Raw genomic sequence first — 13,292 nt, 5'->3', positions numbered from 1 at the left:
ACTTGGACGACGCGGTTGCCCTGTTTGGAGGGGGGGCGCCGGCCGTTGTCCAAGGTGAGGAGGGCGCCGGCCCTGACGATGCCGCCACTTCAATTTTTTTGTTTAAATTAATTTTAATTTAATTAAAATAATATTTTATTATATAAATAATTAAGTAATAATTATATAAAAGAATATTTTATTATTAATAGAAATATATAATATTTTAATTAAATAATTATTATATAAAATAATATTTAATTCTTAAATACATATATATAATATTATATATTAAATGTGAGAGAAAGGCAAAAATGTAAAAAAAAAAGGTATTTTTATAGAAAAATCGCATCAAAGTGCGTGTGGCCCAATTTTTGTATGGAGGGAGTTTTTTGAACTTTATTTTATATCATAGGGGGGTATTTGATACTTTAATTTTTATAGGGGGATTTTTGAACATTCCTATTATCACAGGGGGTCTCTGGATTTTTCCCATCAAAGATCACATACTGCCAGCCTCGTCGAATTGCCAATTGGACAGTTTCCCAAAGTCGCCGGAGCTTCTGCTAATTTCCCATGTGCACGCCGTGAAAAGCGAATAGCTATCCAACCCACACAAGCGCCCCGTTCATCTCCGGTTCCACTCTCTTTCCCATGATTAAACAGGGTTCCGTCACACTGACAGGGGGACAACAGTGTCTGAGTGCTGGCAATGAAAAGATTCCAGATATTGAACTACGAAGCAAATTACATGATTAGGAGATAAGCTATTCCCTTGCATCATCTTGCAGTTTTTGCACCAGCAAATGCACAGGAAATACCCAACCTCTTGCTTCTCCAAATTGGACGTCACAACGTACATCCAAGGTAGTTCTCCCTTTGCTTTTGGAAAATAATATGCGAGCTAATGCAACATCCCACGTGCCTGGCGAGTAAAGGAACAGAGTCTAAAAAATGCATGGCGTCCTCACCTTCCTCCGGACAGAAAGGGCAGACGCAGCAGGAACAGGGGATATGTCTATAAGATTTTGGCCTGTCGACAGAGCATTCAACCACGCATGCCAAGCAAACGCCTTCACTTTGCTTGGAGGTTTAACCCGCTATAACCTCCTCTACCATCTAATACAGGTTGCACAATAGGGGTCGGGTCGTCAGACCTTGGTAGCCTGAGAATCGGGTCGCTGAACCCTTCTTTGAGCTCCCTACTAGTGGATCCCGAGAATATAACACACGTTAGGCTTGTTGGGTGGCCCCCAGCTACGGTCCTCCGATAGTTAAATTAGAAAGAGCAAGGTCGAATTCGATCTAAGGAGAGCTGGTGAGACTAAAAATGTAATAAATGCATTTGCTATAAATATTCATGAATGTTGGTATTTATAATGTACGGTACCGCATAGGAGAGGGTGCCATGTGGCATCATCTGGATGCCCGGGTGTCAGAGCATCTAACGGCTACCAAAACGGGTTTGCCTCTTAGATCGGGTCAGGGTCGGGTTGAACTTACACGCGGATTCTGTCCTTTTTGTTGAATCTCTTAAAAAATGTAAGGACAATTTGGTTCTTTTTACCTTGCTGATGTAATTAACCTCATCACCATCCGTGCTCCAACTTCACCAGACTACTTGAATAGGGCCTTGCGTCAAGAAAACATGCAACGTAATAAGTGGACCGTACCGAGAAGAGACTGTTCTTTCAGTAATGCCAGATTATGAGGTCTTCTGTGCCAGTGTGACTGAGTGGAATTTCGAGAATAATTTCACTATCCATAGGCAAGAAAATATCTTGTATTAGCGTAGTGTTCCAGTCCCCACTCGATGGATTAATCAAATCTGAGACACGCAGCTCTCCAGATTCTCGACCGGGGAAGTAATGGGCCAGAAAGAAATTGGCCTCAGTAGCCAAGGATCAGTCCACACTTTTATCAAGTCTACAGAACCAACAAACCACCAGCACCCCACACAAAAGAGATTATGTGCAGCCATGATGTTTCTCTATGTAAAGGAGGGCTGCTGCCCAATAGTTGCTGTAAAAATGTCTCCATGAGTAAATATCAAGCTCGAAGAACACAACTAGAAGGCAGTCAGGAGAACAAGAGAATAAGCTAGAGTTGCTTGGCCAACTTAGCAAGATTAAAGAGGTGGAGTTGACGAAAGCTGAGGCCCCCTTTTAATTTGCTCTCGCACAGGTTTTGCCAAGAGATACAATGTATCTTTTTTGACCCCGGTTACTCCACCAAAAATTAGAGACCATTCCATGAATTTCCTTCAGCAGAGAAACCGACAACCTGAAACAACTCATGGCATAGGTAGGAATGGCTTGAACAATGGATTTTATTAACACCTCTTTACCTGGTTGAGACAGGAGCTTTTAATTCCAACTTGTGATTCGCTTCCAGATTTTGTCCCCGAGTAAAAAGGAGTTCTCTCTTAGGCCGTGCTACCTTGCACGTGAGACCAAGGTACAACTCCATTTTGTTTTCCCTCCGAATGTTCAGATCAACGGCAATATGTGAACAAAGGTCATCCCTCGTATTTATGTTGAACGCCACCAAGGATTTGTGGAAGTTTATCTCTTGGTCTGAGAAGTTTCCAGCACCTCTATAATGGCGTGGGAACCCTTTGGAGTGACTTGGCTGAAAATTAGAGTGTTGACGGCAAAAAGAAAATGTCAGATGTGGGGTGTTCCGCGACATATTGATACTCCTCTTATGCAACCATCAAACTCAACCTTCTGAATTAGTGAGCTAAAGGCTTCTATACATAAAAGAAACAGGTAATGAGAAAAAGGGTCCCTTTGATGGAGGCCCGTCTCAAGAATAAGGGAACTAACTGATGACCTCCTAACATAAATGAATAAGAGATTGAGGACACACAAAGCATGACCAGACGAATAAAGTAGGAGGAACCCCCAGTTCATGTTGGAAAAATAATAAACGATGTTTTGAAATATTACTATCGAATTTAGAAATCAAAAGCAATAAAGCCACGTTGGAACAAGTAACATAAAACAATTAGAAACGCTATTTATAACAAGAAATTTAAATCGAAAACTTACAAAGAGAATTGTATCATAACAATTCTCAGTTCAATTTGAAGTCGTTAATTTAACTGAATCGCAGAATTACTGCTTGCTTTGAAAAAAATATACGCCCCGTATCAGTAGTGCACCAGGTTCAACATAATTTCTTCCAAGATAAGATGATTACAGTTCTTTCGATTTTAGCACTATACCGCAGAACACCTCGATCAACACTCAGAAGCTTATCGAAACAAGAGACTCAAATACCAAAATTTGAAAGAAATATGAATGCCAAGCGAAAGAGGGCACCGAGAGAGTGATTGGGGAGAGAGTGAGAATTGTGTGTGTCCAAATGAAAGAATTGCAGGCTTTATATAGAGAGCCATTCCTTCCCAATTTAATGCAGAAATTGAAACCGGCCATTAAGGCCTTCAATGTCCAAACTGAAACTTTCAGCACTACATCCACTAACGGCTGTGCAATGAAGAATGGTAATCAATCCAAAATTAAAACTTGAAACAGTAACCATGGGAATTTGATTTGACTAGAGCAAACCATTTGAATTTTGAAATGAATATTCAATTCAAATATGCTACAGTAAATCAAAACTTCTTTCTCTCCCTCATTCTAATCTTTGAATTTCAAGAAATCCTTTGATAAAATTTCAATAGTTCAAACAACACTCGTTCCAAAAAAAGTCCACTCAACCTTATCATACGCCTTGTTGACGTCGAGCTTGAGCACCATATACCCTTGTCCGCCTTTAGTTTTAGTATTCATAAAGTAGTTAAGTTCAAAAGCCAGGAGAACATTGTCAGTAATAAGACGGCCTGGAACAAATGCAGATTGAGAGGGGAGATTATATGATCTAACAGGACTTTTAAACAGATTCGCAATGGTTTCTGAAGTAATTTTGCATACCACATTGCATAAGTTAATAGGCCGAAATTGTGTGAGATTTGGGGTGTTTACACTTAGGGATAAGAACAATATGAATCCTAATCTACAATCATAATCAACAATACTCATTCAGCGTCACCAACTATCATTATGCCCATCCACCTCAATATATCAAACCATATATACTAGGATGCAAGAAATTATACCAAGGGCAAAAGACAATTTTCGTCCCACAGCTATAGGCCATTTTCGTTTTAGTCCCGTAAGTTTCTAGGGTTTCAATTTGGTCTCGTAAAACTAAAAAATTCGCAATTTCAGTCTAAATTTGGCTGGAAAATTTTGTGGGTCACCGGAAAAAGTCACATGCGGCGCATATATAGGTCATGTGACCTTTAAAATTGGGGGCTCGATCCTGATTGGCTGAAGAAGCTGATGTGGCGCATACGTGAAAATTTAAAAAAAAAACGACTGATCTCAAAAGAATGGCAAAGGCGGAGGACGGATTTTGTCGGATCTTTGCACAGAGGTGACCAAAATTGATGGGACTGGTCTCAAAAGATTCGCCAGAACGAGAGGCGTTCAACGATGGTCTTCCGAGCCGGTGGTTCGTTCAGACGAAGGAGAAAAAGCCGGCGGAAGGTGCAGTCGCGGTGGACGACGACTGAGATCTTCAAAATGATGGATCTTTGCACCTAGTTGATGAAAATGGATGAGACTAGTCCCATTAGAACCGCAGTGAGGAGACGAATCAAATGGTACCAATCCGCAATCGTGGGTCGTCCTGTTGCCGGCGAATCAACGGGAATTGTCCGCGACGGTCAATTTCAAAGCCCAGTCGATGTCGTGGTCGGATCGCAAAATTGGTTGAGGGGTTTTGTTCTCCTTACTATGGGTAATCGAATGGTATATGTGGTGGCTAGAAATTCCAAGTAACGACGGCGGAATTGAAGAGAGAAGGTGGCGGCGAATGGCGGGGATTTCACGACTTTGATTTCCAGTCGATTTTTTTTTTTAATTTCCACGTATGCGCCACATCAACTTCTCCAGCCAATCAGGATCGAGCCCCCAATTTTAAAAGTCACATGCATCGCATGTGACTTTTTTCGGCAACCCACAAAATTTTCCGGCCAAATTTGGACTAAAATTGCAAATTTTTCAATTTTACAGGACCAAATTAAAACCCTAGAAACTTACGGGACTAAAACGAAAATTGTCTTTTGCCCTTATACCAAATTAATCAATATACCAAACAACTCAACATATACTCTATACAAGAATCCATTTGAGATAACAAAAATGCATATATACCAAAAGTCAAGAAATATATCAAACTATTTGACATGACAATTGTGAATTATAGTAAGTATACTAAAGCGAAACATCAGGAGTGAAGGATCTCATCTTTACTTGCATCTATCTTGGGCTTGGACCAAAAAGTTGGGTGATTAATTCCTAACCTGCCAGCAAACCTCGTAACATAAGACCTCAGAAATCTTTGAGACCAACTTCTACTACTGCAGCTACTACTATCATCAATAATGTTTACATTTGACGAAAATGAATACCTTTGTGCTTCAGTAATTGGGAGGCAAACAACGATAAGCTCACAAAAGAGCTTAACTATTTCTTATGCAGCCATCATCTTCTCTTCTCTTATAATGTGCTAACAAGAGGAAAAAACAATCACATCACCAATCATTAAACTTCTAGAAGGTTGACCACAGATCCTTTAACATCTCTTCAATGGCTTCAGATAAATATTATATAGATGATCATTATAACAAAATAACAAGAATAAATATGTGTTGTACCAATACCTGAAACGTAGAGTGGCTTCTTGACCAGTTTCAAGTAGCTTTGCAATTTCTTTACGCATCTGCTTTAACTGAATCTCTATTTGATTTCTCAGTAAGAATTGGGAATACTTTCAGATTTTGAAAGATTGAAAATGTAGTTTTTTTATGGAAATTCTTAAAAGGGAAGAAGATGATCTCCAAATACTGAATGATGGTTCTAATGACAACCAGGAGTTTTTCCAAATACTAGTAAAATAGAGAAAGAAATTCGTCCTAAAATTCTAGATAAAGCCACAAAGTGGGATCCTGACCTCTTACCAAGGACGAATAAGAAGAATGATAGAGAATTCACCAGATTCAGAAGGTGCTACCAAGAAATGTGCTGAAAAGCCTACAAGCAACCAGAATCCATGGTAGAATACCAGCCAGGAGAAATGAAATGGGTAAATTCCTGTACAATTACAATTCTAAAAATTATGATTAAAGGAACTAATTGGAAAAAATTCGAGTCTGATACCTCGAATATATCACAAGATCTAAGAGAGATTCAAAAGACAATTCAAGACTATGAACATAGGTTAATCTATATATCTATGAAAATAGAAACTTTGAGCTAAAAGATAGACGAGATCCTTAAGATTCTTCCAAATCTACACAAGGATCTTACATATATGAAGATAGAAAGTTGCAGATCTAAAGAGAAGCCAAAGGGAAAATCCTGAAACATCCAAATTCAGACAAGAGCAAATCAGGGACGCCCTTGGACCAGTATCCATTCTACGTCAAAAAGGGAAAGCGGCGGAGATCCCAAAGCCAAAGACCATAGAGGATCTGATCATCGCATCCATCATATTTATAAAATAATGGAGGTAATGAGAGTATATCTGTCAGATCTACATGATTAGCTGAATCCTTGTTCCAACTCGCGATTGTGGATTTAGTCAATATTCAAACCCATGAGATCACTCCAGCACTACCATTGCTGGAGGGAAGTACAGGTTCCAATTATCCTCCATAGGATGATCCGACGAGAGAAAGTATAGATTTCCACACCAACGCGACACCTACTTTTGTGGGAAACAGACTTAGAGAGAATCAAGGAGAAATTCAAAAAGAGTGCCAAAAAATACACCTTTGGCAAGGACCATGCTCCAGCTCTTACATCCATATGGCACCATACTCAACTTAGATGTTATCGACTTCAGAAATATAGAGAATTTGATAGATGAGTGGGTTGCAGTCATAAAGATAGAGGCAACTACCCTAATACTCGACAAAGAAAACTTCATAAAACTAGTGAAGTTGTTAGAGGGCTCTGTGCAGATCGGATTGGAAAACACCCCAGAAGATACCAAACCAGTATCCTTGTCGGGGATTCAAAAGCGCAATAGCAGATCGACTAGGAAGGATTATGAAGATACACATCATCATATATGGATACTTCGAAGGAAGTAGAGCAGAAAAGGCTAGAGAGTATGCACAAGCTATTTTCGGCCTTGAATTAAGGAGTATTTGGCAGTAGATGAACATATCTATTGATTTCGCAAGTATTTCTTCCAAAGTGGAGTAGTAATAGAAGTAGCAACTCCAATGTTCTTTGCAAAGATCTGCAATCCATGAAGGGAAATGTTGATCAAGTTATATAAAGTATCCAAGGGATAGTTGAATTCAGTTGCAAGAAGGACGTCTTTCCTTAAAGACAAGCTGAAGGATTGGTACTATCAAACATCTATCCAGAAAAATATGAAGAAGCTGAGAGGTAAGATCAAAAGAACTCTTCTCTATTGTGATAACAATGATTTTCCTACGATTATAGGAGAATCAAGTGAGCCGAGGAAGTGGAAGAAACAGAACAGTGACTCCTTCCCTAAGACCTCCAGAAGAACCTCTTTCAAGCGAACATCATGGTGGTCCAAATCAAAAGTCAAATTATATAAACTGGATAGAATGCTGGACCAACAAGGGATTCATTAAAGGGATTTAGACTAACAAATGCAAGATCCATAAGAAGAACCCCTACAAGGAGAACTTTCAAACGAGCCCATACTCGAGCCAATAAAAGTTTCAAGGATTGTAATTACTGCACCTGCAAGCAAAGGGTCATATATCTCTGGACTGCCCACAGAAACGTGGTGAGTTGAAAAATTTAGAAGGTACGGTCGACATTTTAGACTCAGTCTATTATCGCGATTTGGTACCAATGTACCAATTCAAAGATCTTCCTTCAGATGAAACTGTATATGAGGAATAAACAGAGACTGATTCGGATGGATCTTCAATCGAGTCAGAATAACTACAACAAGGAAGATAGTTTTCAAACCTCTGAAAGCCTGTCATGATTCTTTTCAAGGATGATGATGTCAAACAAAATTATGGAAAGAATCATGCGCCAAGATTCCAATCTCATCCCATACAATGGATTTAGGATTGGAGGAATTGGGAGAGTCCTCAACCAGATAGAAACCAGAAAAAACATCACATAATTTACAAAGTAAATTCAGGTGAGTTCGCTATTCATACAGTACTTACAGGCAATGTGATGAAAATACAGCTTATTCCTAAGTAGTAACAGAAACAACATTCAAGGAAGGAATTGATTCAGAAATAAAATTTATAAAAAATGGATAGAAGAATCAATAATTTAAGAGATGGTTGTCTTGGGACAATATAGGTAATATGTATGCAAGAAAATTAATATTTGATATTCATCCTAGAATTGCATACAACCTAGCAGACCAAGATTTAATAGAGTATAACCCTTCATCAGAACTTTAAAAGAAAAGATCTTATGAAAGAGGAAAATGGACCGTATTCTATAACTTATAGAATAGCTTATGCCCTTTCCAACACACATCATTCCGATTTGTTTCTTAGGAAGGAGTATATTGAGATTCCTAGAACTTTCAAAGAATTCACTAAGGTAATGATACCAGATCCAATTAGGATACCTAGAATAGGTAGTGTTGATATCGTTATAAAAGACCACCCAGTTTTAGACCGAACCATAGCTCTAGAACTGAGTTTAGTAGCAGAATGTCCTTTTCGAAAGATAGGATTACAGGCTACAAAGGAAATGAGAAGGAGTTGTTAAAAACTTTAACTCCTTAAGAAATTAGGGTAGATAGCATAAAACTTAGATGCCCTAAAGGATGAAAGAAATACAAGTTATATTTGAAATCACTAAGAAAGAAAACTCTTTTCCTTGTGATGACTTATATTATTTACAACAACCTATCATTGGTAGATATGAAGGCAAGTTAGAAATAACAGGCTATGAAATTCTAGTTGCAGGTGCTGCAGGACTAGAAAATAGGAGTATGACTTTAGGGTTAAGTTTGCTCGAAGATCAAACCATGGGAAATAAAAGGTAATGGAATGGAATTCAGTCTTGATGGTGTTACCATATGAATTGAATGGGGATTCCCTTTTTTATATACATATCTATTGGTATGTTATTTTATCAATATAAGATAGAGTATTTTGTAGCTTATATGGATTTAGGATTAGGAATTTGCTCAGCAAAACCTGGACTTTTCCCTGAAGAAGTAAAGAAAACCTTACCCGTCATTGCAGAAAGGGATTTTTCATAGAAAATCCTAATACTCAATAAGAGTATACTAGAAGCCAAGATCATGATTAAAGAAGCACTCGAAACACCCTACTTTGAGGTAAAAACACCTCCTATCTACTTTCGAGATACATGTGTTGATATCTTGTTTGATAACAATTTTATTCAAATATTTGTAAGATACAAGAAAATAAGAGGAATCTGTTAATTTTTACAGATAACTGTGGTAGTGAGATACATGTTTTGCAAAGAGAAAATGCAATTAACAGGATAATGCTTATAAGTTTTCGCAGCAAGTGTGGTGATTTTGATGCCAAATTAACTCATCCAAAAATGCAAGATAGGAGGAAATTTGGTAAACTCTTTTATCTTTCGGGCAATAGGGACTCATCAATAGCGATAGTTTCTACGAGGAATTTGAAGAAGAAATTAAGAACCTCAAGGAAGTATTGCAAAAGATAAATTCACTAGACATATACGAGGAAAACAGGCTTTCTCTCAAAAATATTAAAAGGCTTATCCAGAGAACTTCAGTGAAAATTTTTTGGCGTCGTGGGATAGGAACAAGATTGAAACTACTCTAAAAGTCAAATATGAATGAAAATATGAGTATGTTCGTTACAAGCCTATCCAAATGAACATGGAGGATAAGAAGAATATACGGGAGATTATAAAAAAGCATATCAATCTTAGACTTATCGAGCCTGGAGTCTCTGTTTACAATAGCCTTGATTTTCTGGTAAGAAACCATGATGAGATAAAAAGAGGTAAATCTAGGTTGGTAATTGACTATCAGGGCATTTATAAAATATTAGAATTTGATAGTTATTATATTCATAGTAGAGAGCACTTAACTGATTGCATTAAAGGTGCAAAAGTATTTTCTAAATTCGGTTACAAACTTGATTTTTATCAGACCAAGATGGAGGGTGAATCAAAGAAATTTATTGCATTGTCCACACCGAAGGGACAATACATCTGGAATGTGCTACCAATGGGATTAGCTAATGCACCCTAGATATTTCAAAGAAAAATGGATAATCTTTTTAAAGATTATTTTGAGTTCATGTTTGTCTACATTGACGACAAACTGATTGCATCTAAAAATATGAATTAACATATTAAAAATCTTGAGATATTTTCTAATGCATGCCATAGAGAAGGATTAGTACTTTCTACAAAAAAAGCTACTATAGCTATCAATAAAATTGAAAATTTTGGATCTTATTGACGAAACAAGTATTGAGTTACATGTGGAGAAAATTCGCAATTTTTCAAACGTATTCAAGGATAAGAAACATTTTTAGAGCTTCTTAGGAATTGTTAATTTTGCAAGTATCTTTAATAAGGATCTTGCGAAATATAAAAAGGATTTCTGACTACTTTTGAAGGAAAGGGAAAGTTCAAAGTGGAAGTGGAAAGAAATTCACACTCAAAGGGTCGTGAGCTAAAATAGGCTTGCAGTAACATGTCCAAGCTCGCCACACCACAGGACAAGGATGAATTGATAGTCTATACGGACACCAGTGATTATAGATGGAAATAGTGTTCATGAAAAAGACCACTATAGTGGAAGAACCTTATAGATATACAAGAGGGTTGTTCTCAGAAGAACAAGCCCAAGTCTGGCACATCAACCAGAAGAAGTTTTTTGCAGTTTGGAAAACTTTTAATAAATTACCTTTATTTTTACTTGCTAAATAATTCACATTAAAAGTTGATAATACTAATGTTAAGGCTTTCTTGAAAAATAAATTAGAATCTAAAATTGGGAAAGCTTGCATTATCGGATTGCAAGCTGAATGCTAATAAAATCTCACGAGAATGTTCTTCCAGTTTTCCTAACATGAGATGGAGCATCTGAAGCAAACTCCATCATGTTGAGGTTTAGGCACCTGAGAGAAAACCTTGAGGAGCTTGATAAGAAGTTTCGACAGCTAAAGGTGAATGCCCAGGTGACCAGACAAATTAAAGAGCTGATCTTGACACTGTCCAAATTGCAATAAGTACCATGGTGGTTTCAATGTCGCTATGGAACGACCTACAAGAACCAATTCAGAAGGCATCACCCTCGAAGATGACTCACAAGTTGAAGGAGCATGACCCTAAACATGACCTCAGAGTGTAGGGCTCTAGACATAGCGTCGGATTCAAGTACCAATTTCATAAGGCCATCGCCAAACTCTGGTGAAAAAGCAATAATTGAATTACAGAAAGTGCAAGCTCTTGATGATGCAAGTCAACTCAACACCTCTAGGGTAAAAGAGGGAGAGATTAGCCTTAGGCCGTCGACAGGCACCTCTAAGGTTAATACTAAAGAGTTGATATCTTCTTCTTCTGCTTGGCAAGTTTACAAGCAAATGTGGAAAAAATTAATTGCTTGCAAAGAAGTGAATCCAAGCAAGATCATAATCAAAACATCCAAAAAATATAATAGAGTTTGGATATTAGAAAGGTCCAAGCCAGAAAATGTCCGAGAATTGCATGGTTTTGGAGCACTGGCTTCAGGTCATACTATGTCACCAAGTTTTTCGAAAATTTCAATGCTTCTAGAAGGGATTAGTGGGGCGGTCTATGATTAATGAAAAAACAACCCCCACTTGAAAAGAGGAGATATTTTGGAGTTAAAATTCATATTAGTCGCTCCAGAAACTGCAGAAAAAGAGTCTCATCCAACATTCCATTTTATCAAGCTGCAGAGACTGGATATGATAGCTTTCAACAAAATCAAAGCTACCTCAAAAGAAGCTCTACTGGTTTCAGTCATAAGTGAGGATGATATCTCCACCAGGAGAGCTTAAGGATTATGGGTCTGTCTCACCGAGATGGATAAAGTGAAGTATTCATTTAAAATCTTCTCGAATAGTTTAAATTGGTCATTCCTGTTAAACTCTGTGACAGGAAAAAGTACTAAGTTCGCGGAAAGCTTATTTGAAAAGAAAAATATGTTGATTTGGGAAAATAAGCTACCAACGACCAAACCTACAAGGATGAAGACATGTAATATATTGCATGTTGGGCAATGGCATAACCATGTATACCTTTGTTGTGAAAAAACAAGAAAAGTCCTTGTTTGGGACAAAAATTTCGGTTACCCAAAAGAAACCCGAACTAAATAAGACAAGGGTAAAAGAAAGAATTTTTACAAAGCGAAGTAAAAATCAAAGAATGTAAAAAGTTGAGAATAAGACTATCGGTAGAAAACGAGAGAAGCCAATAGAAAGTAAGAGAACTAGCTAACAATTACATGGCCGACAAAGCCATCATGACCAACAATTGAAAAGGACAAGGAGATGAAGAATGCAGTGACATCATCAAAAAATAAGTTTGAAGTCCGTGTTTGAAGTTCGCGGACGACTATAAACAAAGAAGCAGTAAAGCAGATGGGATCATCAGAAATTTTCTCCACTCTTCAAAGCATAATAGTTTAAAGCTCTCAAGCCTTTGTAGTTTTTAATTCTCAGATTTATGGGGATATCCCTAATGAGGCAAGTCCTTTATCATATGAGAGGCTAAGCAGTTGTCTCCTCTAACGGAGGAAATGATAACTATGTAATATTTCATATATATCTTCAATAAAAGTCCCTATATTGGAGTGTCGAAAATTCTATTAAGTCCCTATATTGGAGTGTCTTCATGCCCTAAGGTAGGAAACGAAAGAGGGTTGTGCTGTATGTTGCTGAAAGAGCCAAGTATCTATGGACCATCTACAGCGGTAGTATGGTTGGAAGAAGTTCATAAATCGAGAATTTAGAATACCCAAGAATAAGGCAGTTGAAAAAAGGTATGAACTTATGAGAGCTTAATTTATTTTAAAAGCATGTTGGGCCAAATTTTGAGCATAGAATGAAACTATAAAACTTTTACATTAGAAGGGAAGAGTGGTCATTAATTTGTCTATAGGATCAAAAGTGTTGAGTCTGGAAAGATATAGGACCAAATGTGTTACGTGCAAAGTTAGAGAATTGAATGGGCAAAATCTCTAAACATATAGGACCAAAAGTGTAATTTCACCAAAAAGATAATAGAAGA

This window comes from Sesamum indicum, linkage group LG6 (assembly GCF_000512975.1).
Source record: "Sesamum indicum cultivar Zhongzhi No. 13 linkage group LG6, S_indicum_v1.0, whole genome shotgun sequence".
Classification (NCBI taxonomy): domain Eukaryota; kingdom Viridiplantae; phylum Streptophyta; class Magnoliopsida; order Lamiales; family Pedaliaceae; genus Sesamum; species Sesamum indicum.
The sequence above is the reverse complement of the archived record's forward strand: the minus strand, read 5'-3'. Positions refer to the sequence as shown.